The sequence below is a fragment of the Cupressus sempervirens genome, chromosome 1 (assembly GCF_028749045.1).
Source record: "Cupressus sempervirens isolate cs-2001-9-10 chromosome 1, ASM2874904v1, whole genome shotgun sequence".
Taxonomy (NCBI): domain Eukaryota; kingdom Viridiplantae; phylum Streptophyta; class Pinopsida; order Cupressales; family Cupressaceae; genus Cupressus; species Cupressus sempervirens.
In genome coordinates, this window is record NC_143118.1 from 381058985 (window position 1) to 381069493 (window position 10509).

The window sequence follows — 10509 nt, forward strand, 5'->3', positions numbered from 1 at the left end:
GTATGTAAGCCTAGGGAACTACGTGAATAGACTACCATACACTTCTATGAATTGCGAAGCCTCTAAAGAGACCCTTTCTTCCCCTTTTTCTACTAGTTCAAAACATAGTTTACCTAGGAAACTATCATGAACCTTTCTGTAATTAGTCAACACTTGGCTCCTCTATAGGTAAGGGAAATAGTTATATATGAAGACTTCCTCATTCCAAGGTTCATGTGACAAAGGGGGAGATCTTGAGTATAGGCCAAACAATAGAGAAGGTACAAATACATGAAGAAATATTTCTTTATGATTTGTGTTAGCTTCAATAGATCCCTCATAGAACCTGCTATAACTTCAACCCAATCCAGATATAGTTTTTCATCTAGAATAATATCAATAAAGTGATAAATTCAATCTTAAAAAAGGTATACTTTAGGTTAACCTTTGATTCTATGCAATATGACTGCTAAATCATGAATGTGAGGCTTCATATGATCTTTACTTAAAACCTTTGGCAGTCGTAAACCTCTGTTATAGATTTTTTCAGTCTAATCATGAGCTATGACATTCTTCTCAGAATTTCAATTAAACTTGGCCTATTGTTGGGTAGGGGTAAAATCAAAAAAAGTTTCATGTGGTATTTCAAACACAGATGTGGTGCTTTATCAGTCTACAAAAAGAAATTTTTTTCCATCATTTCTCTTAATGCATTGATACCTAATGTCATGATGGTTCACACATTCTTGAACTAGTTCAAGGATTATAACAACTTGAGGGAAAATCATGATTTGTAATACCCCACTATCCATGATTTTTCCCATGAATTCAACTTCTACATTTGAGTGAATTTTATCACAAACTTCATCTGTGTTAAACCCCCTTAAATGTGTATCAATTAACAAGGGACTCTTGCAACCCATAATAGCATGGTTACCAAAGAAATGTAGGGAAGATTTAAATTTTCCCAATTCTTGAAGAAAATCACAATAGTCAACTAAACCCAAAGAGAATTTTTTTGAGAATAGGAAACTTTAAGTGAGGAATCATCAAAAAATCACCTTTGAACTTGCTAAAGTAATTCTTTTCAACCTTGTGAATCCTCTATCCTACATATCTTCACAGATAATATTCAAAATGAAAGTGAACTCACCTTTAAAGATGAGTTTGTGAGGATGTGAATAATTAATCAACATGGAGAATGAAATTTTGGTAAGATTTACTTATCTAACAATTTATTACACCAAGATTCTTTGTAGTATTTGTCATAAATGAATATCCTTTCATCCTTACAACTTTTTACTTCATCATAATTACCTTGCCATGTGTTATCCTTGTCATTTTCTTGAGTCTTGTTTTAAGGGAGCTTTCAATTTAATTATTTCAAATAAAATTAACTTCATCATAATAGACCTTTTTATCATTAAACCATGTGCTATCATTTCTTTTCTTACATCATCTGGAGGAAAGCTGGGTCCACTTTCACATTCATGATTTTTAGTCTCCCTTGGCTTTAACACTTGTTTTTACTTAGTCTCGCTCATCCTTTAGGAGAATTCTATTGAAGTGTCAAACTATTTTCAACTAGTTTGAACCAAGTTCAAAGTGGTTCAACGAGTTCAAAAGTTCCAACAGGTTCGATAGTTTAGAAAGTTCAAAAGTTTAGAACTTTGGTTAAATGAACAAGTTTTGACTAACAACAAGCTAAGAGAAATATTTAGCTTTAGGAGAACTTGTATGTTATGTACTTAGGATAATTTAGGCTAAAGGGAAATCAAACCAAAGGTTCCAAAGGAAATAGAAATCAAAATAAAGGTGACTCTCCAAAAAATACATGAACTAACACATTGAAAAGTCGCATTTTGTGATTTTTTCTTGTTAAGGTTGCAAATTTCTCTCATAAGCATGTGAAAAAATGAATGGATTTGAAAATAATCTATCCTTAAAACAAATTGATTTGAAATAATTTGTTGTGCAACTTTCAAATTTCTTTCAAGCCTCCAAGGAAAAGAATAGATTTAAATTAATATGTTGCATAGCTTCCCACATTGTCAATTTGAAATGATTTGTTTGAAATATTTTTGTAGAGTTGATTTGAAAATGTGTTATTTGATTTGGTGATTTGTTTTTTTCGATAATGAGATTTCTCCATGCTTGGAGATGTGTTCATGGAGGCATGAATCATTAGTTTTATCATAGAGGCAAGTTTCCAACACTGTAAACAACATGAACAACATTCTAGAGGTTTGGAAGTAGTTTTTGGAATTTAATTTTTAGAAATTTTTGTATTAATATATTAATTTTACCCCTAGAAAAATGGGGGAAGTCAATCGAAATTAATGAGTTAATGGGTAGAAATTATTTTAAAATAAATTAATTTTGGAATTTAAGAATACAATGACTTTAGGTATAAAAATTAATTTGTGAACCACAACCAAAAATATTAACTCCATGCCTTTAGTTATAAAAAATTAAATTTTGAACCACAACCAAAAAGATTAGTTTTGTGTCTTATAGATAAGACATGGACTAATAAAAGTGTTTCATTTCATCACAAGACTCTTCACTAATACCACATCCCAAACACAAAAATCCCCACAAAAAAAAAAACAAAACTACTTCATGGACTATAGGATTGAGGTAACAAAAGCAAGAGATTTACTTCATTTACGAAGTCATCAATGTTGGCAATTGACAAAGCCTTGCATGCATTTTCATCTGCAAAAACTACAATCCTCACAATATCTCTCAGTTGCCTCACCCTTTTCTGCATCTCACTTCCCAAGTAGCCATCCATGAACAACCTCATAATCTTCTCCACCTTACTTTGTCAAATTATCCCTCCATGCCCCTAAAAATATTGATGCTCATGCTGACTTCCTCCTCCAAAAGCTTAGAATTATAAAATTGATCCAATGCAATGGGCCACCCAATCATAGGCACACCTTCGCTCAGGCTCTCAAGCATAGAATTCTATCCACAATGGCTTAGAAATCTGTAGGTTGAATAATGAGAAAGGATAAGAAATTATAGCGTCCAACCCATTAGAAGAAGCTCTTGTTTCAACTCCATCATTCTCCCTTCAAATCCTTCTAGTAGAAAGTCATTCAATGCATTAGTTACTCCAATGGGAGGATGAATGGCCCAAATAAAGGTCAGTCAAGAAGCTTCAATGATCAAAGCCAAAGTGTCATGTCTCTCTTGTCAACATGCATAGACATGCTTATTTGGATCCTTATGTGGTGATCAAGACAAAGTTAGATTGGTCAACTCTTTTGTTTGACGATAATTACAAAATATTTAAGTTAATTTCATAAGTTTGTAACTTAATTTCATTTCTAAGGATGGATTAATGATTAATTGATGCATAGATGGATGTTACGTGGTGTCACGTTACATTTTTATATGATGTTAGGTTATGTCACTCATGATTATATTTAATGATGTATTTAATTATACTATTTGAGTTACTAATTCATTATATATTGCAAGTGTTTGAGTGGTTGTAGTTTTGAAGGTACGAGAGTGTGGTTGAGGTAGAGAGGGTTAGCCTCTCCAAAGGGATGAGTTAGGGGATCTCACAACTACACCCACACACCACTTAAGAATTAGATGTTGGAGTTGATGAAAGCCAACTCCAAAGATACCCAAGATCACCTGCATGCGAAAACCTGTCAAAGAGAAGCCAAGGAGAGGAAGAGCATGGAGCAAGGGTAAAACCCTAAACAGACATGAGAGACAATATGTGCAAACACAAGAAGAAAATGTATTTACAATATGCACAATGCCTTTATGTTATGTTATGTTGAAAATACAAAGAGGGAGAGGTTGCTTATAAAGACCTCAAGGAAGCTTGTAGAACAAGCTAGAAGGTGGTAGAAGATAAGGATGACAACTCAGCACACATCCACAAAAGATGGAACATGCTAGAAGGGAACAAACTGTTGTGTTGTCAACAACTAACCACTACATGCATTAAATACGAAATATTAAATAAATTCATTTACCTAAGTAAGCTTAATTAATAAAATAAATAATAAATAATTAATTAATTATTTACTCTAACACCCCCCCTTAAGTGCAACTTAGGGAAATGCCTTAAGCTCACAAAACTAAGATGAATGCAGAATGGGTCCAGGAAATGAGGCCATTTTAGGTACCCAAGTACAATGCATTAAAATGCAAACTTTGTAAGTGGGGAAAGAGAGAAAACCATGTGGGAAAAACCCTCCCCCAAAAAGAGGTAACCTAGTGAAGAACTGAAGAAGCCTCCAACTAGGGAAATGTCCCCTAAAACAAGAACAAGAAGTGATCATGAAGAAGCATCACTGAAGCATGAAGAAGCCACAAATCTTCCAAATTGCTGATCTGAAGAACCTCCATCGAAGAAGAAGGCACAAATCGAGCATGTCTATATGGTAGATGATCCATCTTACTGAAATGCATAGGTAGCTAGCCATTGCAATCGCCTTGTATATAGGATCAACTACTGAATACATAGTTCACACTATCGAACCACCAAACCATGGATGCATTAGAAAAATAGCATAACCCCCCCTTAATGCAGATGGGGTGTGATGACAGGCAACTGAGAAGGTGGGCTAAAGTCTCCTGCAAATGAACCAAGAACGACGAGAGAGGGAAAGAGGTATAGACACCTATAAAGACACGATCAAACAGACTCTGCATGGGGCTAATGTCATGGAAGGGACACTCACTTGACAAAGGGAGAATGCCTAAAATAGCAAACAACTATCCTCCCCATGGTGCTTTATGAAAATAGTGCATGTACAACTGACTCAAAACAACGTTCATAATCCCCAAAATGCAAAAGTGGCACTTTATCTCAGTGCCATACAAAAAAGTGCTTCAAAATGATAGATACAATGATCAAAACTAAAAACAAGTTGCAACAAAACAAAGTACAACTAAAAACAAGAGAAACCATGCCAGGAAAATGATCCTCGGGCCTAAAACACTCAAAATATCCACCATATAGAAAAAATGACAAAATTATGATAGAAAGAGCATGGGAAAAAAAATCAAGAAAAGGACCACATTTCTGAAAAGGTGATAGAACCAGCTTTCCAAAAATATAAAGTTTTCAAAAAACGGGCATGGGATGCAAACGATATGCTTGCCGGAGTCAAAAACATAACTTTAGACTTTAACTAAAAAAATGGGCAATGAAAAGGCATCAAAACCTTAAAATGCTTGCACCAAAGTCTCCATCTTAGAACTAGCTTTTTGGTGCTTCTTTTGGATAGGAAAAATACCTCCGTATGCTCAAGTTATGGCCAAAAAATAAAGAGTAGGTCCAAAATGACCCTGAAGGAGAGGTGCAAGAAGGATGCTGATGACATACTGATGTCATCATTTTACTGCAAAAAATTTGACGGCCATGTGATTGTCACCACAAAAAAAGAAGCCACATGGTAGTGGCATGTGGATGCCATGTGGCAAGAGGTTGATGTAGGAGGTGCCACGTGTCATGCATAGAATGCGCACTGACTATGCAAAAAAGTTGAGTGGGTGGGCTGATGGAGCAGACATGTAGATGGCAGAGGTGGCCGCAATTGGAGCTGAGGGAAACTAGCGGTAGAGTGGCGTTAAAAATTAAATAGCCGACGGGGTGGCACGGAGCTCCAGCCGATGGTCGAGGCTGGGTAGCAGCGCAGACAGCGGAGGCAGAGGAGGGGGCTAGTGACAGCGGAGCAGGGTAGAAACTGAAGTACAAGAGTTGCAGACGCAACCAAAGGAGTTGGGTAGGGGCAGCCCCAAGGTGGCTACTAGGCGGTGCCACGATGGTGCACGCTGCACCCCATTTTAAATTTTTTTTCAATCGCCATGCATCCGTACGATCTGTATGGAAAGCCCCTTGAACAAATTTTTTTTACCTCCCGGAGCTCTATCTCCAAAAATGACAAGTTTTATATGAATCCTGACTGCAAACGGTCTTCTAGATCCAATGGTGATGTTCGTTTTGCCCCAATTTGCTCTAAAAATTTGTTGATCCCCTGATTTGAAGAAAAAATGCATAAACAAACTAGGGTTTGTGACTTCAAATCATGGCTTCAAAATTCTTCAACCAAGCTACAGCAGGAAGGCTCTGATACCATGTTGGATTTGATGAAAGTCAACTTCGAAGATGCCCAAGATCACCTACATGCGAAAACATGTCAAAGAGAAGCCAAGGAGAGGAAGAGCATGGAGCAAGGGTAAAACCCTAAATGGACATGAGAGACAATATGTGCAAACACAAGAAGAAAATGTATTTACAATATGCACAATGCCTTTATGTTATGCTATGTTGAAAATACAAAGAGGGAGAGCTCACTTGTAAAGACCTCAAGGAATCTTGTAGAAAAAGTTGGAAGGTGGTAGAAGATAAGAATGACAACTCAGCACACATCCACAAAAGGTGGAACATGCTAGAAGGGAACAAACTCCCGTGTTGTCAAAAACTAACCACTACATGCATTAAATACAAAATATTAAATAAATGCATTTACCAAAGTAAGCTTAAGTAATAGAATAAATAATTAACAATTAATTATTTATTTATTCTAACATTAGATGCCTAATTAATGTTGCATTCTATTTTGTGTTAATCTAATTCTTGAATGTTTAAAACACAATGGAAAGGTTATTGATGAAAGCTTCCTATATGCTATGATAATATATTTTTATATTACTTATTACATCATTAATTGATAGGTTATTGATGAAAGCTTCCTCTATTTGAAACATAGTTGTACGTTATCATTCTTGTATATAGGTTGTTCACCGAGAAGGGGCATGGTTAAGAGAAGCTATCTCGTAGTCTCCATTATAGTTGACTCAAAGCTTTAACAAGCACTAATAGTGGTGACCATTAAAACCTAAGGAAAATGTAGCACCCTTTGATTGATTTTTCCTTGTTTGGCTCTGCCACAAATCAGGAAAGATTTTATGTTTTCTTACATGATATTTCTTTCTTGATTGCATACAGGTTGCGATGAGTTTGAGCTATGCCTTCTTTCACTAGTGATTGGGAATAAATATAGTCTTCTTCACCCTTAGGCTTCTATTTTTGGCTGGCTATAGGATATCTAAAATATCCACAACCATGTACTCCAATGGGTTGCTCTTCTCAAGTCCACTTACCATATAATGGTTAGACATTTGAATGGAAATGTGAGTAAACCTTTCTATTAATAAGACTAACCCAATTTCTTATTTTAAAACATCAATCATACTTCTATATATTTCATGACGAAAATATCTAAGATGTATTCTATTCTTCCTCTCTTATTGGGTTTTGAGGAAAGTAAGTTATGTGAGTTGTATTGGACTGTTGTTATACCATTTTCATGAAATCTCTATATTGTTTTCTTTTTTCATTTAGTAACCACATATTTAACATTGCTATATTAATGTTCTAGTTGTAGGCTTACAATTTATGTTGCTGCATGTTCAAAATACCTTGGGTTGGTGTTTTCTATAACTTCCAAAAACACTACTGTAGACCAAAACTCCACATATAATGGTGTGACCAAAATGGACTTGGCCTCTATTATACTATTGTTACAATCAAATGCCATAATGAATCTCTATTTTACCACTATATTGTTGTGGCATACATATTGTATTTTGAATCTCTAAAATTCAGTATTACGATGGTCTTGATGAGAACATTTAGTGTTTCCATAGTAAGAGATGAGGATAATTTGTACAAAGAAAACTAAATGTTACACTAGACAACTATTAGGTTCCTTACTTTTGTTAAAAGGATCCAATACTCTAAATTATGGATAATGCTCATTGGTCTATGCACTGATTTAAGAGATATTGCCTCCTAAATTAGGAAATACTAAAACTTATTAAAAAAAAATGAGGTTGTTGAGTGCTAAATGACAATGTTAGTTGTAAATTCTTAATGACTAGTCCTAGTATTTGATGTTTATATCCTTTATGGAAGGGTGAAATGTGGAAAAAGGGATGGTGGAGATAGATGCATTAGGTTTTTGCTTCTCTCAACCTATCAGATTCTGAAAAGTAGGATTTATTATGTTTTGTCTCTCTTTTTGGTAATACTGATGAATTTTGTGCTTGGCTAGGCCATTTTGTATTGCATTTAAGTAACATGTTCTGACATATGGCCTATGCATGACTATACTCACTTTTTGTTGCATATGTATAGATATGCTTATTTAAAATAAATTTATATGTGGGTAGATGTGTTACAAATTTTCTTTTACTGCATATGTGTAGATGTGTAGCATTTTTTTCTTTTCCATACCATATTCTATTATTAGACTAATAGGCACATGGTTGTATCTAGTATATTTCATGGCTACACCAGATCTATCTGATCCATCTTGTTCTAGGAATCTAGGCTTCTTGTGATGGGGTTAGGGAATTATACATGTCAAGAAGAATCTTGAGGGAGTATACACTCTATGGTTGGCGAGGTAAAAGCACCTAGGTGACGCTTCTGTCTTAGATGGTAGATGGATGACATTAGATGGCTTTGGAGACTAGATACACTACAGGACACATGAATGTTTTTGATAACCTTTCTTATGGTCTTGTAATTTTCATCTTAGAGATGATGAATAGTAACATTCAATTGATGTGATCTCTAATTATTAAGTAATGCAATCCTAAAATATTGAGATGTACTTTTCCTTATGTATAAGATGAACATACATTGTAATTCAACGCCATAGTTCATATGATGTAATGCTCATGCGATATAAAATAGCACCTTAGTGTTATACTGAATTTGTTAATAAACTAATTGTTTTTATCATATTAGTTAATGGATAACGAATGAGATCTTGACTTTTAAACTCTAGTTGTGATTGGTTTCTCTTTCGCATTTTTTGTTCTTATGTGATGTGGCATTTTTTATTAGGACATCATTCTTACATATGGTATTAGAGCTATGTTTAAATCCTAGGCCTTGGGCTACCATGCTAACTTGCACCCATGTGTGTCAAGTGTTTGAGTTATCAGCATGGCCAGAATAGCTAATCATAGAGGTGGGTCTAGTAGTGGTGCATGAGATGAGGAACCTAATGAGAGGTTAGATCAGATATTGACATTGTTGACCCAACAAGAGCCTTTTTTATAGCAACAAGGCCAAAGAATCGATAACATAGAGCATGAGGCTCGAGGTAGACAAACTAATGAAGAGGCAATAAAGCATGATGAAGATCAGCACTCTAGAGCCATACATAAGTAGGAGGAGGAACTAAGGAATAAATTTGAGGATGATCTATTGGATGAGGCTCATAGGAGGTCTGAGGTAGAGCAGAAGGTCAATGATGACCGTTAGATTGCTCTCATTAATACTGATAGGTTATAAACAGTAGCTGACTTGAGAAAAGATCTCAAGAAAGTGACCTCACTAACATTTTATGGTAGAGCTCTAGGGGAAGATGTTGAGGCATGGATTACCAACATGGAGAAGTATTTCTTGGTGTGAAACTATACAGGAAAATTTAGAATAATTTGGGCCACATTTTAGCTGATGGGTGAGGTAGCTACCTGGTGGGATGGTGCAATGGCTAAAAAGAAATTTCAGCATGAGGAGGTAATGTGGGAAGAATTTTTGCATCTTTTCCACAAATAATGGTTACCTCAGCTATTCTATGAAAAGAAATAATCAAATTTCTACAAGTTAGTTTAGGGGAACATGAATGTTACACATACCATGAACATCTTTGTCATTTGGTGAAGTATGTTCCTCAATATCAACATGATGAGCTATTTAGAACTTGAAAATTTGTGATGGGTTTATGACTTGAGATATATAATGAGATCAAAATGTAGGAGTCTGAGACCATGGATTTTGCATTGCATAAGGCTCTTAAGAAGGAATAGAGACTGAAGGATGCTTCCTCATCTAAATCTTCCAACTAGAACTATAAAAGGAAGTTCCAAGACAAAAAGTCTTATAAGGATAATAGGGGGTATTAGGATGACAAGAAAAAAGGAAATGGAAAGAAATGACAAATCAAAAACATGAAGGATAAGGGATAGGAAAATTCTAACAAGAATAGGAATAAGAAAAATTGGAACAATAACAAGAATCAAAACAATATAAATAAAAGAAATAGAAATAGAAGGAATGTAAATGATAGGGGTGAAAAGAATAGGAATGATGATAGGAGGGGCCCTAGGATAGGATTTTATGTATGTGGCGGTAACCACTTTTTTGCTAAGTGTCCATAATGATCTAACAAGAGGGACTTTCCACCATACCACCACATCCATGCTGTAGTTGATCATAGGCAAGAAAATTTTCAAGCCACTCCTATACAGATGACTAGTACACTATTTGGTTACCCTATTTCTATTCTTATAGATACTGGTGCTATTGAATGTTTTGTAGATCCCAATATAGTAGCTAAGATACCTATTAGGGCTAGTTTTATGGCTGAACCTTGGACTATAGAATATGGTAATAGGGCTGAACATAGGGTAGAACAATGCTTATTTTGCAGTGGGTTGGAACTCCCTAGCTTTCAAATAGAGTTAAAC